Source organism: Macaca mulatta, chromosome 15 (genome assembly GCF_049350105.2).
Source record: "Macaca mulatta isolate MMU2019108-1 chromosome 15, T2T-MMU8v2.0, whole genome shotgun sequence".
Lineage (NCBI taxonomy): Eukaryota > Metazoa > Chordata > Mammalia > Primates > Cercopithecidae > Macaca > Macaca mulatta.
In genome coordinates this window covers 65668922-65688897 of record NC_133420.1, presented here as the reverse complement: position 1 = coordinate 65688897, position 19976 = coordinate 65668922, and the positions used below count along the sequence as shown (strand labels likewise).

General features: G+C 43.1%; 1 protein-coding gene across 42 annotated transcripts in view; it reads right to left on the bottom strand.

Annotated features, from left to right (window-relative positions):
• The window catches only part of UBAP2 (ubiquitin associated protein 2), a 129733-nt gene that overhangs the window by 80622 nt on the left and 29135 nt on the right, over positions 1-19976 (bottom strand). The window contains exon 1 of one of the 42 annotated variants that reach the window (XM_077965837.1): positions 15149-15186. The exons of the other annotated variants lie outside the window; for them this stretch is intronic. The gene's annotated coding sequence lies outside the window, so the exon portion shown is untranslated. Of the gene's footprint in view, positions 1-15148; positions 15187-19976 lie in introns of those variants that run through there. 42 annotated transcript variants of the gene reach the window in all.

Here is a 19976-nt window from a genome sequence, read left to right as displayed (position 1 = left end):
GGAGAATGGCGTAAACCCGGGAGGCGGAGCTTGCAGTGAGCTGATATCCGGCCACTGCACTCCAGCCTGGGCGACAAAGCGAGACTCCGTCTCAAAAAAAAAAAAAAAAAAAAAAGAAGAACTGCTTGAGCCCAGGAGTTTGAAACTAGCCTGGGCAACACAGAGAGACCCTGTCTCTATTTAATTTTTTAAAAGATTAAAAAAAAAAAAAAAAGGCTTAAAAATTAATGAAATCGTTAGCGGTAGTTGGTAGGCAAAAAAACAATAAAAGAAAAATTAAAAGGTAACGCAAACAACTGCCCAGACACAGGCTTAGAACTAGACTTTGTGTCAACAAAGCTGTTGTCAGGTCTAAAAAGGTATGCTGGTTAGTTCTGAAGGAAAAAAAGCTGTATTTAGCTAAACTAAAAATATTTTTAAAGTTACTTTATCTTTTTTTTAATACACAATAATTTTGTTTTTCTAAGAGACAGGGTTTCACTATGTTGCCCAGGCTGGTCTTGAACTCCTGGGCTCAAGTGATCCTCCAACCTCACCCTCCCAAAGTGCTAGGATTACAGGTCTGAGTCACTGCATCTGGCAAAAGTTACCCTCTTCACAATTTTTTTTTTTTTTGAGATGGAGTCTCGTGCTGTTAGCCCAGCTGGAGTGCAGTGCCGCGATCTTGACTCTGCAACCTCCGCCTCCCAGGTTCAACTGATTCTCCTGCCTCAGCGTCCAGAGTAGCTGGGACTACAGGCATGCACCACCATGCCCAGCTAGTTTTTGTATTTTTAGTAGAGACGGGGTTTCACCATGTTGGCCACACTGGTCTCAAACTCCTGGCCTCAGGTGATTCACCTGCCTCGGCCTCCCAAAGTGCTGGGATTACAGGCGTGAGCCACCATGCCCAGCCTAAATCACAATTTCTTAAAGTTTTTATTTACGTATTTATTTAATTTTTAAAGGTAGGGTAGGCCGGGCGCGGTGGCTCACGCCTGTAATCCCAGCACTTTGGGAGGCCGAGGCGGGCGGATCACAAGGTCAGGAGATCGAGACCACGGTGAAACCCCGTCTCTACTAAAAATACAAAAAATTAGCCGGGCGCGGTGGCGGGCGCCTGTAGTCCCAGCTACTCAGGAGGCTGAGGCAGGAGAATGGCGTAAACCCAGGAGGCGGAGCTTGCAGTGAGCCGAGATCGCGCCACTGCACTCCAGCCTGGGCGACAGAGCGAGACTCCGTCTCAAAAAACAAAAAAAAAAAAACAAAACAAAAACAAACAAAAAAAAAAAGGTAGGGTGTCCTTCTGTCCCCTCAGACTGCAATGCAGTGATGCCATCATAGCTCACTGCAGCCTCCAACTCCTGACTTCAAGAGATCCTGCTGCCTCAGCCTCCCATGTAGCTTGGATTACAGGTGTGCACCACCACATCTGGCTAGTTGCAGAAAACTTACTTCCAGTTACTTTTGTCACTCAAAATATTTTTTCGATCACATTACTAAGTTTCGTTTTCTGATGTTTTTAGCAACAAAAAATCAGAAAAGTTCTAAAGAAAGTTATTCATTTGTGGAGTGATTTTGCAATGTGCCTGTCTAGTTTCTTAGTTTTAACAAAGGTACTGTAATTATTACAACAGGGAAATTAGGTGAGGAATATACAGGAACAATCTGTATCATCTCTGTACAACAGTCTACTAAATCGAAAATTACTCCAAAATAGTTTAAGTTGCCTCATTAACCAAGTCTATACTAACTCCCAACATAAGTATTTAAAAAGCTGAACAGTTTACAAAAAGATCTTAGAGGAAAAAAGCCATAAGGAACTAATAGACAGCTTTTATTCTCAGTTTTTTATATACACTCATTTCAAATAATCTTGACTAAAGTGGGATAAAGAGGAGTTGTTGACATTTTTTGCATTTTAAAGCACTTTTCAAAAGGCCTTTCCAGGCCATGTGGGTGGGTGATTACACAAATTCCAGGTGCTTTGGCCTGTTCATCCCAACCTATGCCTGCTGAGACCTCAGTTTAACTGCCACAGTACTGCTACATTATACCCAGAAAGACACTGGTACAGAAATTCAATGTCTACACTTATTAAAAATTACCACAATTGTTCCCTGTACATGTAAGGACCTTACATATACTCTCACTATCCCTAAATCAGACAATCATTTTCCTGAACCATAACAACCAAGAAATCCCAGTGCCACAGCCAAGAGCACCAATGTCGTGCTAACTAGATGAAGTAAAAGGGAAAAGCAAAGCAAGAGATGAGCTTTTAAAAGATGGCATTTCCACATTACACATTTGGGTTTGGAGTAATGGTAACTTGTTATGAACTGTTAAAGTCAAAAATATAGAGAGAAACAAATCTCTAAGTAAAAAAGGTTTTATTTGGGAAGAATATATAAGTAGGATTACAATCCAGGACATACATACATACATAATAGGGTGGCCTCCCGTGTGTCCAAACAAAGTTGGGAGTTTTATTAGAAAAATAAACATGACCTAGTTTTGAAAGAAAACTCGCTGGAACTACTAAAGCTTTCGGGAGCTGGTAAGCTCTGATTGGTGAGTGAAGACGGTTGGTAAAACCAGACTTAGAGTCACAAGAGTTCATCTCAACAGCTAGTAGGTAAACTGGATTTAAGGTTACAGCATGTCATTGGGGCAGCTGGCTTGCAATATAATCCCTGGGCAAGCGCTCTGTGCCCCAAGCACTTTTTTACCATAACCCTTGGTCCACTGACTCTAAATTTAGTTGGGTATAACAAGATAACTCCAATTCATATAATCAATTTTCACAAAATGAAAGTAGACTGTTGGTGTCCCTGCTGCAAGAAGCCTATATGAAGTTTGCCTGTTTTCCCTAATACTATTATTTTCTGCTCCCAGTGTTTCAAACCTAAAAAATGTACCATACTCATTATCCAGCAGATTCAGGTAGCCTTGTTCCAATACAAGCACCACTGATGTTCATCCCTTCCCATCATTAAAGTTTCTTAAATTATAAGCTTTACATGTCAAACACAAGAAAAATTGAAAAATCCATAAGGTGACCATCTAACACCAAAACTATTTATGTATTTGGTATTCATATTTTTTTCATTAAAAAACAAACAAACAAACAAAAAACAGGGTTTCACTCTGTGGCCTAGGTTGGAATGCTGTGGCACAATCACAGCTCACCAAGGCCTTGACCTCCCAGGTTCAAGCAATTCTCTGACCTCAGCCTCCTGAGTAGCAACCATGGCAGCCACCATGCCTGGCTAATTTGTTGTTGTTGTTGTTGCTGTTTTGGTAGAGACAGGTCTCACTGTGTTGCCCATGCCGGTCTCAAACTCCTGAACTCAAGCAATCCTCCCACTCTGCCTCCCAAAGAGTTGCAATTACAGGCATGAGCCACCACACCTGGCTATTTTCCTCTTTTATCAAAAACAGAATATTTAACATACTACTACGTAGAATCACTCACAAACACACAACTTATTATGAATATCTATATCAGGTTTAATGCTACATGACAATCCACTGCATAGGTGCTACTTTTTTTTTTTTTTTTTTTTGAGACAGTCTCGCTCTGTCGCCCAGGCTGGAGTGCAGTGGCAGGATCTTGGCTCACTACAACCTCCGCCTCCCAGGTTCAAGCGATTCTCCTGCCTCAGCCTCCTGAGCAGCTAGGATCCACAGGCACGTGCCACCACACCCAGCTAATTTTTGTATTTTTAGTAGACACCGGGTTTCACCATGTTGGTCAGGCTGGTCTTGAACTCCTGACCTCATGATCCGCCCACCTCAGCCTCCCGAAGTGCTGGGATTACAGGTGTGAGCCACCGAGCCCGGCCTTACTTTTGAAGACAGAGTTTCACTGTGTTGGCCAGGCTGGAGTGCAGTGGCAAAATCAGCACTCACTATAGCTGCCTCCCAGGCTCAAGCAATCCTCCCACCTCATGCACTCCACCCCCCCGCCCACCAATTTACCCCAATAGCTGGAAATACAGGTGCACAACACCACACCTGGTTAATGTTTTGTTCTCAGTATAAACAAGGTTCCACCATATTACCCAGGTTGGTATTGAACTCCTGAGCTTAAGCAATTCCTCCACCTTGGCCTCCCAAAGCGCTAGGATTAGAGGTGTAAACCACAGTGCCCGGCCTATATCTTTCTTACTCTACAAATTTTTATTACTACAAAAACACTGCCAGAGATCCATTTTTTTTTTTTTTTTTTTGAGACAAAGTCTCCTTCTGTTACCTTGCAGTGGCGTGTTCTCGGCTCACTGCAACCTCCGCCTCTTAGATTCGAACAATTCTCGTGCTTGGGACTACAGGCATGCCACCACGCCCTGCTAATTTTTGGTTTCGGTAGAGACGGGGTCTCATCATGTTGGTCAGGCTGGTCTTGAACTTCTGACCTTGAGTGATCTGCCCACCTTGGCCGCCCAAAGTGCTGGGATTACAGGTGTGCACCACTGCGGCAGGCTGAGGTCCATTCTTATACCCGAATCAGAACACACATCAAAGATAGCTTTTTTTTTTTTTTTTTTTTTTTTTTTGAGACACAGTCTTGTTCTGTTGCTCTGGCTAGAGTGCAATGGTGTGATCTTGGCTCAATGCAACCTCTGCCTCCCAGATTCAAGGGATTCTCTGCAACCTCCACCTCCCAGGTTCAAGCGATTCTCCCACCTCAGCCTCCCCAGTAGCTGAGATTACAGGTGTTCGCCACGACGCCCGGCTAATTTTTACTATTTCTAATACAGATGAGGTTTCATCATGTTATTCAAGCTGGTCTTGAACTCCTGACCTCAAATGAGCCTCCTGCCTTGCCCTCCCAAAGTGCTGGGATTACAGGCATGAACCACCATGCACGGCCAAAGATAGATTTCTTTTTTTCTTGAGACTGAGTTTCACTCTTGTTGCCCAGGCTGGAGTGCAGTGGCACAATCTCGGCTCACTGCAACCTCTACCTGCCTGGTTCAAGCAATTCTAGTATCTCAGCCTTCCGAGTAGCTGGGATTACAGGCACATGCCACAGTGCCCAGCTAATTTTTGTATTTTTAGTAGAGACAGGGTTTCATCATGTTGGTCAGGCTGGTCTTGAACTCCTGACCTCAGGTGATCCGCCCGCCTCGGTCTCCCAAAGTGCTGGGATTACAGGTATGAGCCACCACGTCCAGCCCCAATGACAGCTTTCTAAGAATGAATACAACAAAGTAAAACAACAGGGTCAAATAAATGTCTACCAGCGTTAAAAGGAGTTTAAAATCATCTCCACAAAAATGCTCTGCACAAAGGCTGTAAAGATATATACTCAATGAGCCGTAAATAAGAGAACCTGCCTCCTCAAAACCTTTCCCAAAATGGGCATAATGAACTTTTTAAAAAAGCTAATTTAATTACTTAAAATGGCCTATATTTGGTGTAATTTTTATTTCTTAGCTCACTATTAAGACTGCAAAATCTCATTTCTACAAAAAAAAAAAAAAAAACAACAGAAAAATTAGCCAAGTGTGGTGATAAGTGCCTGTAGTCCCAGCTATCCCAGAGGCTAAGGTGGGAGGATCACCTTAGTCCAATGAGGTCAAGGTTGCAGTGAACCAAGATGGCGCCACTGCATTCCAGCCTGTGCGACAGAACAACTTGGTCACCAAAAAAAGGGGAAAAAAGGAAACTTTAAGGCTGGATACGGTGACTCATACCTATAATCCCAGCACTCTGGGAGGCTGAGACAGGAGGAGACCAGCCTGGGCAACATAGTGAGATCCCCATCTTTACAAAAAATTTAAAAATCTGACACTTCTTGCATCACCTTTTTCTTAAATCCCATTGAAAACAACAGACGGGCATGGTAGCTCAGGCCTGAAATCCCAGCACTTTGGGAGGCCGAGGCAGGTGGATCACTTGAGGTCAGGAGTTCAAGACCAGCCTGGCCAACATGGTGAAACCCCATCTATACTAAAAATACAAAATTAGCCGGGCGTGGTGGCACGACCCTGAAATCCTAGCTACTCAGGAGGCTGAGGCACAAGAATCAAGTCTCAGCTACCTGGAAGGCTGAGGTGCGAGAATTGCTTGAACCTGGGAGGCAGAGGGTGCAGTGAGCCCAGATGGTACCACTGCACTCAAGCCTGGAAGCCAGGGCAAGACCTTGTCTCAAAAAAAAAAAAAAAAAAAAATCTGATAAAAGAATAACATATCTCTAAGTTTTCCTATTTCTTCTTTAAATTACAGAACTCAAGAAATAATTATTTAAAGAATATGAAATATGAAAATGGAGTCTAAACTACAAGGAATATAAAACTTAGCAATTAATGCCTCAAGGATAACAGAGAATAAAACTGGGCAAATTTTTTTCCTGTAAAAAGGAAATAAAAGGAAAAAGAAATGAAGAGAAAAATAGGAACGGGAGAAAAGAAAGCAAAGTGCCAAACACTGAAGATAGGCAAAAGACACCCAACTTAAAGCTATGGACAATAAGCTGCCAAATAATAAAAATACAGTACAGATCCTTAAAACTAAAATTTAAGAAAAATGTCTGGAAAACAAACCAAAAAATGTGTAAATATGTCAATGAAAATACATTGTATTTGAGAATATCAATCCCTAACTAGTCAGTCCACACTAAGACATTCTTTAGTTTAAGAACTGGACTCTGGCCAGGTGTGGTGGCTCATGCCTGTAATCCCACCACTCTGGGAGGCTGAGGTGGGCAGATCACTTGAGGTCGGGAGTTCAAGACCAGCCTGGCCACCACAGTGAAACCCCATCTCTACTAAAAATACAAAAAAATTAGCTGGGCATGGTGGCGTGCACCTGTAATCCCAGCTACTTGGGAAGCCAAAGCAGGAGAATCGCTTGAACCCGGGAGGCAGAGGTTGCAGTCAGACGAGATCACACCATTGCACTCCAGCCTGGGAGACAGGGTGAGACTCATCCAAAAACGAAAAAAAAAGAAGAACTGGACTCTAAAAGAACAAGCATCCACAGGACAACTAGGCAGAAATGGCAAGAGACCCAGAAGAGAATGAAATTAGAGTAAAAACAAACTTGTCAAGAGCAATGCTTTGTGCAAGAAAAAAACAAGATAGGCACCACAGCTCACACCTGTAATAACAGTACTTCGGAAGGCTGAGGCAGGCAGGGTGCTTGAGCTCAGGCGTTTGAGACCAGCCTGCACAACACAGCAAAATCCGTCTTCACAAAAAAATATAAAAACTAACTAGTACAGTGGCATGCACCTGTGGTCCCAGCTACTCAACAGGCTGAAGTAGGAGGATTATCTGAGCCCAGGAGGTCAAGGGAGCAGTGAGCGTGACCGTGCCACTGCACTCCAGTCTGGGTGACAAAGTGAGACCTTGTCCCAAAAAACAAACAAAAAAAAGATACATAAAGAAAATGTGGGCCTAGCAATTAGAGCCAACAAAACTGATGTTCTACGCAAGTATAAAAGGTATAAATTGTGAACAACACCAAAGAACAGAAGGAATATTGTTCTCCTAATCCTTTCCAGAGGAATCAACAAAACCAATGGGTTCAGACAATCAAAATGACTAGAGAAACTGACTTAAGTATTGACAGTGACTACTAAACATATTATTGTAGAACTAATACTAAATGACTAAAGGGGAAGCATATACTATATAATGAGTACCTAAACAACGTAGACAGAGTACAACTGTTTTGCTGTTGATATACATAAAGGCTAAATTTTGTTGTTGATTTTGTATCCTGCAACTTCACTAGATTCATTTCTCAGTTCTAACAGTTGTTTGGTGGAGTTTTTGGGTTTTTCTAAATACAATATGTCATCTATAAATAAGAATATAATATGACTTCTTCCTTTGCAATCTAAACCCCTTTAATTCCTTCTCTTGCCTATTTGCTCTGGCTAGAACTTCTAGTACTCTGCTGAAGTGAGGCCAGGTGCAGTGACTCATGCCTATAATCCCAGTACTTTGGGAGACTGAGGCAGGCAGATCCCTTGAGCCTAAGAGTTTGAAACCAGCCCTGTGGGTAACTTGGTGAGAGGCTGTCTCTACAAAAAATAAAACATGAGCCAGGTATGGTAGTGCACACCAGTAGTACCAGCTACCCGAGAGGCTGAGACAGGAGGATCTCTTGAGCTTAGGAGGTCGAGGCTACAGTGAGCCACGTTCATATCATTACATTCCAGCCTGGGAGACCCTGTCTCAAAAAAAAAAAATAGCCTTTATTATGTTGAGGTATGTTCCTTCCACACTCAAGTTGTTGATAATCTTTACCACAAACGGATGTTGAATTTTTTCACATACATTTTTCAATGTTTATTGAAATGATCATATGTTTTTTGTCCTTGTTTTTCTTTTTTTTTTTTTGAGACGGAGTCTCCCTCTGTCACCCAGGCTGGGGTACAGTGGCATGATCTTGGCTCACTGTAAGCTCCGCCTCCTGTGTTCACGCTGTTCTCCTGCCTCAGCCTCCCGAGTAGCTGGGACTACAGGCGTCCAACACCACGCCCGGCTAATTTTTTTAATTTTTAGTACAGTCAGGGTTTCACCGTTTTAGCCAAGATGGTCTCATCTCCTGACCTTGTGATCCGCATGCCTCGGCCTCCCAAAATGCTGGGGATTACAGGTGTGAGCCACCGCGCCTGGCCTGTCCTTGTTTTTCTTAATGAGATGCATCCTGTTCATTGATGTGCATACGCTGAACCATCCTAGTGACACAATTATTTTAAAAGGAAGAGAGCCAGGGCCTGCGCGGTGGCTCACGCCTATAATCCCAGCACTCTGGGAGGCCGAGGCGGGCGGATCACGAGGTTAGGAGATCAAGACCATCTGGCTAACACGTGAAACCCCTGTCTCTACTAAAAATACAAAAAATTAACTGGGCGTGGTGGCAGGCACCTGCAGTCCCAGCTACTCGGACGGCGGAGGCAGAAGAATGGTGTGAACTCGGAAGGCGGAGCTTGCAGTGAGCCGAGATCCTGCCACTGCACTCCAGCCTGGGCGACAAGAGTCTCAAAAAAATTTTTAAAAATAAAAAGAAGAGGGCCAAGCACGGTGGCTCATGCCTGTAATCCCAGGACTTTGGGAGGCCGAGGCGGGTGGATCACGAGGTCAAGAGTTTGAGGGCAGCCTGACCAACATGGTGAAACACCGTCTCTACTAAAAATACAAAAATTAGCCAGGCATGGTGGCACGCACCTATAATCCCAGCCACTCAGGAGGCTGAGGCAAGAGAATCACTTGAACCCAGAGGTGAGTTCAAAATAAAGCCCAAATGAACTGAACCAAAGTTCCCTCAAAAAAGGATGCAAAAAATATCTGATTAGATATTTGCTCTCTCAGTTGATTTCAAGTCAACTGAAATACAGCTTGAATAAGGTTAAAATTTCTAAATTCAGAAAAGATACACAGGAAGAAGGACTGATACAGACCTTGTTCCTCCAGCAGGGAGAACATAAACATTTGTGTTTAGTGCATCAAATCCTGATGCCACTGATGATACTTTATAAAAACAAGCTAACATTTATGGAGGCCTCTGAAATAAAGGATCATCCCTAATTTCTCCATACCCAGAACTCTGGTAAAGTAAAAAAACAGTATTGGGAGTGGGAGAGGGAGAGATTGGGGTAAGAATGGGGAAAATAAGGTGTTTGTATTAGTATTGCTATTCTTAGAATGTTCTATACACAAAAATGGGACACAAGGCAGGGCACGGTGGCTCACTCCTATAATCCCAGCACTTTGGCATGCCAAGGCGGGTGGATCACAAGGTCAAGAGATCAAGACCATCTCGGGCAACATGGTAAAACTGCATCTCTACTAAAAATACAACATTAGCTGGGCATGGTGGCGCATGCCTATAGTTCCAGCTACTTGGGAGGCTGAGGCAAGAGAATCGCTTGAACCCGGGAAGTGAAGGTTGCAGTGAGCCGAGATCGCGCCACTGCACTCCAGCCTGGCGACAGAGCAAGACTCATCTCAAAAAACAAAAATACAAATACAAATACAAAATTAGCCGGGCTGGGGATGGGGCATGCCTGTAATCCCAGTTACCAGGGAGGCTGAGGCAGGAAAACTGCTTGAACCCAAGAGGTGAAGGTTGCGGTGAGCCGAGATCACGCCATTGCACTCCAGCGTGGGCAACAAAAACAAGACTCTGTCTCAAAAAAAAAAAAAAAAAAAAAAAAAAAAAGTGGGACACAGAAAATGAGTAATTTTGGGATAATTTAATTCTACCACCTTCTGGTTCCCTTTGAACCAGGATTCTGTGTGGAAGCAATAAAAACATAACACAAAAGAAGTTAAAAACCCTGTCATCAACTGGGTGCAGTAGCTCAGGCGTATAATCTCAGTTCTTTGGGAGGCTGAGGCAGACAGATCACCTGAGGTCAGGAGTTCCAGACCAGCCTGACCAACATGAGACCCCGTCTCAAAAATGTAATAAAATAAAAATGCAACAGAGATCATGTCTAGACTGCAAAGCGTAAGATATATACTATCTAACACCTTACAGAAAAGGTTAGGCAATCCTTTATGTAAAAAGGTGGCCAGGCGAAGTAGCTTCCGCCTATAATCCCAGCACTCTGGGAGGCCAAGGCAGGAGGATCACAAGGTCAAGAGATCGAGACCATCCTGGCCAACATGGTGAAATCCTATCTCTACTAAAAAAAAAAAAAACAAAATTAGCTGAGCACAGTGGTGCGCGCCTGTAGTCCCAGCTACTTGGGAGGCTGAGGCAGGAGAATGGCTTGAACCCAGGAGGCGGAGATTGCAGTGAGCCAAGGTCCTGCCACTGCACTCCAGCCTGGCGACACAGCGAGACTCTGTCTCAAAAAAAAACAAAAGTTAACATTTAGGATAGCTGGGTGAATATATCGATCTCTATCATTCTTTGCAACTTTTTTACAACTCTTAGAATTATTCCAAAATAATTTTTCCCTAAAATATTGGTGGTTTTTTTTTGAGATAATCTTGCTCTGTCGCCTAGGCTGGAGCACAGTGGCACAAACTCGGCTCACTGCAACCTCTGCCTCCTGGGTTTAAGCGATTCTTGTGCCTCACCCTTCAAGTAGCTGGGATTACAGGTGCACACCACCACGGTCAGCTAATTTTTGTATTTTTAGTAGAGATGGGGTTTTGTAACGTTGACCAGGCTGGTCTCGAACCCCTGGCCTCAGGTGGTCCACCCACCTCAGCCTCCCAAGTGCTGGGATTACAGACGCAAGCCACCACACCCAGCCATAAAGGTTTTTTTCTTATAAATGTTTTAAAAAATATTTTTTATGGAGACAGGGTCTCGCTATTTGACCCAGGATGGTCTTGAACTCCCGAGCTCAAATAATCCTCCCACCTCAGCCTCCCAAAGTGTTGAGATTACAGGTATGAGCCACCGTGTCCCGGTTCAAAATGTTATTGGTAAGCCAATAGATTCAAGCACTTATGCTACCATATAGTATAAGAAGTTTGTAATTTTTGTAGAGGCATATCTCACTATGTTACCCAGGCTGGTCTCGAACTCCTGGACTCAAGCGATCCTCCCACCTCAGCCTCCCAAAGTGCTGGGACTACTGGAGTGAGCCACCATGCCCAGCAGGGAACAATCGCTTTATGTATGTAAATACTCCATGTAACACATGAAAAATAAATGACATATATTTCCTTTTTTTTTGAGACAGAGTTTCGCTCTTGTTGCGCAGGCTGGAATACAATGGTGCCATCTCCGCTCACCGCAACTTCTGCCTCCCGAGTTCAAGAGATTCTCCTGCCTCAGCCTCCCAAGTAGCTGGGATTATAGGCATGTGCCACCAGCCTCGGCTAATTTTGTTTGTTTAGCAGAGACGGAGTTTCTCCAACTTGGTCAGGCTGGTCTCAAACTCTTGACCTCAGGTGATCCACCTGCCTCGGCCTCCCAAAGTGCTGGGACTACAGGCATTAGCCACCACACCCAGCCAGAAATGACCTATCTTTTCTAACAAGTTTTGTATTGGCCTGTTATTGTGATTTTAATATGGATTTCCCTAAGCCTAATGAAGTAAAGGATCTTTTCATGTACTTACTTGCAACACATATACCTTCCTGAGTGAAATTTCATTCAAATCTTTTGTCCTTTTTTGAGATAAGGGTCTTACTCTGTCACCCAGGCTGGAGTGCAATGGTACAATCACAGCTCACTGAAGCCTTGACCTCCTGGGGTCAAGCAATTGTTCAACCTCAGCCTCTCAAGCAGCTAGAACTAAAGGCTCCTGCCATCCCATTCACCAATTTTTTTTTTATTTCTAGTAGAGACAAGGTCTCCCTATGTTTATGTTGCCCATGCTGGTCCTGAACTCCTGGGTTCAAGTAATCCTCCTGCCTCAGCCTCCCAAAGTGCTGAGATTACAGGCATGAGCCACCATGCTCCACTTTTTGTCCACTTTGTTAAATGTGTTATTTCCTTATTTCCTTATTTTTGTTTCAAAATTTTGTGACAAGTCCTTCATCAGATGCAAAGATTTTCTCCTGATCTGTGGCTTGTCTTTCCATTCTCTGAACAATCTTTTGAAACCATAAGTTTTCAGTTTTCCTAAAGTCCAATTTATCCATTTGTTCTTTTATGGATCATGCCTTTGTTGCTACATCTAGGAAATCTTTGACTAAACCAATAGCATGAAGATTTTCTCCCATATTTTCTTGTATAAACTTTAAGCTTGGGGTTTTCAGTCCATGACCCGTTTTAGTTTTTGTTTTTATGAATGATTTGCATATTGATATACAATAGTTCCCACACTATTTACTGAAAAGGCCATCCTTTCCCCTCTACATTGCCTCTGACTCTCAAAAATTGGTTGTCGACATATGAGTAGGTTTATTTCTGGACTCTCCATTTTATTTCACTGTCTACCTTTATACCAATTCAAAACACTAGGCATGGCAACCAAGTGTTGGTGAGGATTTCATGCCAGCAGAACTGGAATTCTGCTGGCAGAAAAGCAAATGGTTCAACTACTTTGGAGAATAGTTTAGCTAGCTATTTATGTATGTATGTATGTATGTATGTATGTATGTATTTATTGAGACAGGGTCTCATTCTGTCACCCAGGCTGAAACGGAGGGGTGCAACCTCTGCTGGGTGCAACCTCTGCTTACTGCAACCTCCACCTCCCAGGGCTCAAGCAATCCTCCCATCTCAGCCTCCTGACTGGCTGGGACTACAGAGGCAGGCCACCACCTCTGGGGAATTTTTGTATAGGAAAGGTTTGGCTATGTTGTCTAGGCTTGTCTCAAACTCCTGGGCCCAAGCTATCTGGCCTCCCGCCTCGGCCTTCCAAAGTGCTAGGATTACAGGTGTAAGCCACTATGCCCCACCTGGCAATTTTTCTTTTCTTGTTCTTTTTTTTTTTTTTTTGAGATGGAGTCTCGCTCTGTTGCCCAGGCTGGAGTGCAATGGCACGATCTCCGCTCACTGCAACATCCGCCTCCCAGGTTCAAGCGATTCTCCTGCCTGACTCCCAAGAAGCTGGGATTACAGGCGTCCGCCAGCACACCTGGCTAATTTTTTGTATTTTTAGTAGAGATGGGGTTTCATCATGTTAACCAGGCTGGTCTCAGATTCCTGACTTCAGGTGATCTACCTGCCTCAGCCTCCCAAAGTGCTGGGATTACAGGCATGAACCACCACGCCTGGCCTGAGATCCTGTCTATTAAAAAAAAAAAAAAAAAAAAACACAGCCAGGCACGGTGGTTCACACCTGTAATTCCAGCACTTTGGGAGGTCAAGGTGGGCAGATCACCTGAGGTCAGGAATTTGAGACCAGCCTGGCCAACATGGTGAAACCCCGTCGCAACTAAAAATAGAAAAATAAACCGGTCGTGATGGCAGATGCCTGTAATCCCAGCTACTCAGGAGGCTGAGGTGGGAGAATCACTTGAACCTGGGAGGTGGAGGCTGCAGTGAGCCCAAATCGCACCACTGTACTCCAGCCTGGGTAACAAGGGCAGAAACTCTGCCTCAAAAAAAAAAAAAAAAAGACAATAAACAAATACTACACTCTAGTCAATGATATCCATTCTGAAGTGATTAAGAGTACCACTAATCAATTAATTCACTTTGAAAAGCATTAAAAAGTTAGATAAAATAATGGTTGGCTAAACATATGTGATAAAACAAACAGAGCAAAAAGATAACAGAACGTATAGGTATTGACTGTACAACTCTCAATTTTTCTTCATGTGTGACCATTTTCATAATAAAGTATTGTGGGGAGGGATTTTGGCAGACAGAAAAGGAGTGGAGGAGGCAGCTTGGGATGGTAGATGTGTTAAACAGGAGCTACAACAAAGATTTTTTTTAAAGTAGAATTATGGACTAGTTGTGGACATCCACGCCCTGCACAGTAAGTATTATTATAAGAACATCCCTGGTTTCGAGACATTTCAGACAGAAACTACTTCATGCAGAAATGTCAGAGTGATAAACCAAAGTCAGGGAGTATGGCTGAAATCTTTGTGGAAAAAGTATGAAAAAGTAATGGCGGAGTGGGGGAACCAGGAACAAATAATGACTCTAAAGGCAAGAATATTTAAACTTGAAAACTGCCTGAGAATAGCCAGTGCTTTGTAAACGTGCACGATTTACAAAATTAAAGAAACACTTACTGACCCGATTACAATATTAACAAAAAAGCACTGGATGAGTGAAAGAATCTCACCAAATATTTCAAGCAGAATAGTTATTAATAATAGCATTCTGCTGTAGGGGGCAGTCTGGGGCTTATGTATGTTTCTACATTATCATTTTGATACTGTTTCACCCATACAGTTCTAACTATAAAGTCACTATTCATTGCCATATGTAAGGTAAATGCCTATGACTGATTTATTCAGACTTAGCTTTTTCAGCTTAAGTATTATATGACACAAATACTCTGTATTTCTCTTGAGTAATATCTTTTTTATTCCTAAAAGGGCCTAGACAGACTACTTCTGAAAGCATAGCCGATACACATAATAGCCACTTAACAATAACAATATAGTAACACTAACACTAGCATATTTATGAAAATAAATTTTAATGAGAACTTTAAGTATTTTTTACCTTTATAAAACACCCTGTCAAGAAAAAAATAATTTTCTTTGATAAACAATTCAATAAATATTTGATAAACAAAGAACCAAACATAAGAGTATAATAGGGAAGTTACCAGGCTGAGCTCTAGGAAGTGTCAAGAGGTCGGTACAGCTTGGGAAAAAAGAGGAAAAATCAGGGTCAACTGGTAATTCTTAAGTTAAACAAGGTCAGTGCACCCTCCCCTGCAATAAACATTAGTGACATACACCAGGTCACGTCTCAAGTTGAAAAATATCTTGCCAAGAAAAGTAGTATCACTACAGCTCTTCCTCTGGATCTCTTATCCATTCGCATGGCTTATTACGAACTAAGCTGCTTTTACAGTGGAAAATGTGAAATTTTTCAAATGAATCCAAATTTTTTTAAATTAGATCTGTCACCCAGAAAAAAATTGTAAATAATAAAGTAGGATTATTTATGCCCACCACCAAAAATAAACATTAACAGTCTACTAGCCTGTTCTCATTAATGTTCAACAGTTTTGCTTTAATTTTACATATTTTTTCAGTTGATCAGGAAGCATACCTTTTCTAAGACATGTTATATCACAATTTTCAAATATTCTTACAATCACTTCATAATTGTGGAATGTTCATATAATTTTGTGGAATAGTCACATAAATTCACAAGAGAGTTGACATCTGAATACAATGTATATTCCACAATCTAATTAGCTAAAAAGGACATTACAGCTGGGCGCAGTAGCTCATGCTTGTAATCTCAGCACTTTGGGAGGTCAAGGAAGGAGGATCACCTAAGGTCAGGAGTTCGAGACCAGCCTGGCCAACATGGCAAAACCCCGTTTCTACTGAAAATATAAAAATTTGCCAGGCATGGTGGCGCACGCCTATAATCCCAGCTACTCGGGAGGCTAAGGCAGGACAATCGCTAGAACCCAGGAGGTGGAGGTTGTGGTGAGCTGAGATCGTACCACTGCACTACAGCCTGGACAACAAAGTGAAATTGTGTCTCAAAAAAAAAAAAGGCATTATAAGGACCATTGAAAAAATGTAAGTATGATCTGTAGATTTTGATTTTTTATCACTGTACTATAATTATGTAAAAAGATCCTTGTTTTTTAAAAAACACACTGAGGTATTAAGTGAAGAAAAACCTTATTCACAACTACTTGTCAAACGTTTCTGGGGATAAACTGTATGGAAAGAAAGAGAACAGGATAAATGAGATGTGATAGAAATGTTAACATCTAGGGAATCTGGAAGAAGGGTATTCAGTAATTATTCATACTCCCATTGCAACTTTTCTGTAAGTCTCACAATTTTTTTTTCTTTTTTTTGTAATTGAGGTTCGTAGTCAGGCCCAGTGGCTCACGCCTGTAACGTTGGCAGTTTGGGAAGTTGAGGTGGGCGGATCACTTGAAGTCAGGAATTCAAGACTGACTAACCTGGCTAACATGGTGAAACCCCTCTCCACTAAAAATACAAAAATTAGCCAGGTGTGGTGGTGCACACCCGTAGTCCCAGCTACTCTGGAGGCTGAGGCAGGAGAATCACTTGAACCCAGGAGGTGCAGGTTGCAGCGAGCCAAGATCAAGCCACTGAACTGCAGCCTGGGCAACAGAGTAAGACTCCGTGTCAAAAAAAAAAAAAAAAAAAATTGAGGTTAAAGGAGATTTAAGTAACTCATCTAGTTAGTAAGTAAGTGCCAGACCCAGGACAAAAATCCTAGTTTATATAGATTCAAAAGAACTCTCGGCCGGGCGCGGTGGCTCAAGCCTGTAATCCCAGCACTTTGGGAGGCCGAGGCGGGCGGATCACAAGGTCAGGAGATCGAGACCACAGTGAAACCCCGTCTCTACTAAAAATACAAAAAATTAGCCGGGCGCGGTGGCGGGCGCCTGTAGTCCCAGCTACTCAGGAGGCTGAGGCAGGAGAATGGCGGGAACCCGGGAGGCGGAGCTTGCAGTGAGCCGAGATCGCGCCACTGCACTCCAGCCTGGGCAACAGCGTGAGACTCCGTCTCAAAAAAAAAAAAAAGAACTCTCACGCAGTGGCTCATGCCTGTAATCCCAGAACTTTGGGAGGCGGAGTCGGGTGGATCACCTGAAGTCAGGAGTTCAAGACCAGCCTGACCAACATGGTGAAACATACAAAAAATTAACCAGGCGAGGTGGAGGCAGAGGTTGCAGTGAGCCGAGATCACACCATTGCACTCCAGCCTGGACAACAAGAGCAAAACTCCATATCAAAAAAAAAAAAAAAAAAAAAAAAGAACTCTCTTTCATCATGCAACGTGAATAGGTTATCTCAGAACACCTCTAACATTGGACATTTTAAATTGAGTAATTAACATCTTACTGGCAGGGCGTGGTAACTCACGCCTGTAATCCCAGCACTTTGGGAGGCCAGGGTGGGCGGATCACCTGAGGTCAGAAGTTTGAAACCAGCCTGGCCAACATAGCGAAACCCCATCTCTACTAAAAATACAAAAATTAGCCAGGCATGGTGATATGTGCCTGCAATCCCAGCTACTCCAGAGGCTGAGGCAGGAGATCACTTGGACCCAGAAGGCAGAGGTTGCAATGAGCTGAGAACGCGCCACTGCACTCCAGCCTGGGCGACAGAGCAAGGCTCCATCTCAAAAAAAAAAAAAGAAAGAAAAAAACATTACCAAATAAAGCTACTTTTTATTACTCCAATTTAAGATTACTTTCTTAGCAAATACTTCCCAGAATAGGATTAATGAAAAATAAACATGAGGCCGGGCGCGGTGGCTCACGCCTGTAATCTCAGCACTTTGGGAGGCCGAGGCGGGCGGATCACAAGGTCAGGAGATCGAGACCACGGTGAAACCCCATCTCTACTAAAAATACAAAAAATTAGCCGGGCGCGGTTGTGGGCGCCTGTAGTCCCAGCTACTCGGGAGGCTGAGGCAGGAGAATGGCGTGAACCCGGGAGGCGGAGCTTGCAGTGAGCCGAGATCGCGCCACTGCACTCCAGCCTGGGTGACAGAGCGAGACTCCGTCTCAAAAAAAAAAAAAAAAAGAAAAATAAACATGAATAATTTTGCTAATGCATACTACTGTTTAAAAGAAAAAAATTTAAAAGGGTCAGGTGCAGTGGCTCACACCTGTAATCCCAACACCTTGGGACGCCAAGGGGGACAGATCACTTGAGGTCAGGAGTTCGAGACCAGCCTGGCCAACATGGTGAAACCTCATCTCTACTAAAAATGCAAAAAAAGTTAGTCAGGTATGGTGGTTCACGCCTGTAATCCCAGCTACTGGGGAGGCTAAAACAGGAAAATTGCTTGAACCCCAGAGGCGGAGGTTGCAATGAGCCAAGATCGAGTCACTACACTATTGACTGGGCTACAGAGCAAGACTCTGTAAATAAAAAAGTCAGGCACGGTGACTGACGCCTATAATCACAGCACCTTTGAAGGCTAAGAGGGCAGTCACTTGTGTTCAGGTGTTGGAGACCAGGTTGGGCAACACGGTAAAACCCTGTCTCTACTAAAACTACAAAAATTAACTGGGGGTGGTGGCAGGTGCATGTAAACCCAGCTACTTGGGAGGCTGAGGCAGGAGAATCGCTTGAACCCAGGAGGCGGAGGTTGCAGTGAGCCAAGATGGCACCACTGCACTCCAGTCTGAGTGACAGAAGGGGACTCCATCTCAAAAAAACAAAAAAAAAATTAGGTAGGCATGATGTTGCCTGCCTGTAGTCCCAGCTACCTGGGAGGCTGAGGCAAGAGAATCACTTGAACCCGGGAAGTGGAGGTTGGAGTGAGCTGAGATTGGCCACTGCACTCCAGTCCGGTGATAGATTCCATCTCAAAAAAAAAAAAAAGGACCCATTCATTAAGCAAACTTTTTCCTAAGTAAATTCAACTATAAAAGGAGGACCTCATCTAAAAATTTCAAATTTTTCCATCACTGGACTGGATCAGTTTGTTGAATAAATTCCTATCAGAGTTAGTGTATTTAGGATCAAGCACTGAGTAGAAGAGATATCTGTCCGTTAAACCAGCAAAATACTACACTAACTTTATATTGAAAAATATAACGCAACAGTTAAATCTCCTCATTATGTCCCTTAACATCAACAGGGTACTTGGGTATAAACAAGTGATTATAATAAGCACTTATAATTAACTATCATAGTCAAATCAATCTGCAAGTAAGATAAACTGGATATCGTTTACTCACTTGTATATTGCCTGTGAAAAACGGTTTGCCATTCTAGTCAATAACATGTATATAATGCTTAATTTTGCACCAGGTACTGTGCTTAGCACTTATCTCACTTCGCTTAAAATAATAATATAACCAAATTGAGAAGGGGCGAGTATTTAACGTTAAAAATTTTATTCAAATGTATCTTTGTTTTTTTGAGACAGAGTCTCGCTCTGTCGCCCAGGCTGGAATGCAGTGGCATGATCTTAGCTCACTGCAACCTCCACCTCCCGGATTCAAGCAATTCTCCCTGTCTCAGCCTCTCAAGTAGCTAGCATTACAGGCACCTACTACCGTGCCTGGCTAATTTTTGTATTTTTTTTTTTTTTTTTTAGTAGAGACAGGGTTTCACCATGTTGGTCAGTCTGGTCTTGAACTCCTGATCTCAGGTGATCTGTCCACCTCAGCCTCCCAAAGTAATGGAATTACAGGCATGAGCTACTGTGCCCGGCCTTAAATGGATCTTGATCATTAAAAGCCATTCTGAGATCCAAGCATTCTTCCTTGTGCTTTAAAGAAAAGGCAGATTTTTGTTTTTTTGTTGAGCCAAGGTCTCACTCTGTCACCTAGGCTGGAGCGCAGTAGCACCATCATAAGTGATCCTCCCACCTCAGCCACCCAAGTACCTGTGACTACAAATGGAAGCCATCATGCCCAGCTAATTTTTAAACTTTTTGTAGAGACAAGGTCCTCACTATGCTGC